Source organism: Malurus melanocephalus, unplaced genomic scaffold, assembly GCF_030028575.1.
Source record: "Malurus melanocephalus ecotype Western Australia unplaced genomic scaffold, MMel_1.1 scaffold_55, whole genome shotgun sequence".
In the NCBI taxonomy this organism is placed as follows: Eukaryota; Metazoa; Chordata; class Aves; order Passeriformes; family Maluridae; genus Malurus; species Malurus melanocephalus.
Window position 1 is genome coordinate 3,080,554 of NW_026623287.1, and position 937 is coordinate 3,081,490.

Genomic DNA, 937 nt, shown 5'->3' on the forward strand with positions numbered 1-937 from the left:
AAAAAAAAAAAAAAAAAAAAAAAAAAAAAAAAAAAAAAAAAAAAAAAAAAAAAAAAAAAAAAAAAAAAAAAAAAAAAAAAAAAAAGAAAAAAAAAGAGAAGAGTGATAGAGAATGATATTTGAAATACAGTCCTTGCTAAAGCAATAGAACATGTTCATTATAGCTTATTAATGGCAGAACAGAGAGCAAAGCAAGCACTCTCCATTTTAATTGCTCACTTGCTCATGTAGAAACCCGAGTTCATTTGAAATGCTCCAGGACRTGCCTGTGGCCCCTCACTGTCATTCCAAAAAAAACTGCAGGTCCCCATAAATCCCAGACCATTTCTGACACAGTGATGTGGATCTCTTAAACACCCAAGATTGTCTCAGATGATTCAAAACACCCAGGGGGAAGAAAGTGGAATTAACTTGGAGATCTAAACCTTCCAAGACACGCAGASATCTGCCTCTGGGCCAGGCATCTCGCTGGTTATTGACTCCTGTGGGCTCCAAACGACATTTGGCACCCAAATGCTTCTGCAGAGCTGACTACAGGATCTTTTTCCCTGGGCTACCTCTGTCTGGAGTTCATAACATTGCTCTTCCTCCTGGGAGCTGGATTTTTCTCCTGACCAGTTGAGTAAATCTTGATGATCCATTCCCCACCTTTGCTTTCATTTGGCCTTGTATGAGTTGGCTGCATTTAAACCACTGCCTGAAAAACTGAATTTCTCCATGTTGCTGCAAATGGAGCCCAGACTCCTTTGGACACAAAGGCTGAGCCAACAGATTAATTTCCATGGCCTTTGGATTTGGTTTGTCATTCTGGAAGGGTGATGGAAGCTGTTAATGCTCTGAGGTGTCTGTGAGATGGAAACAACCCTGTGGGCCCATAAGGTCTCATGGAGAAAAAAATAAAAGTAAAGGTAAAAGTAAAGATAAAAGTAAAAGTAAA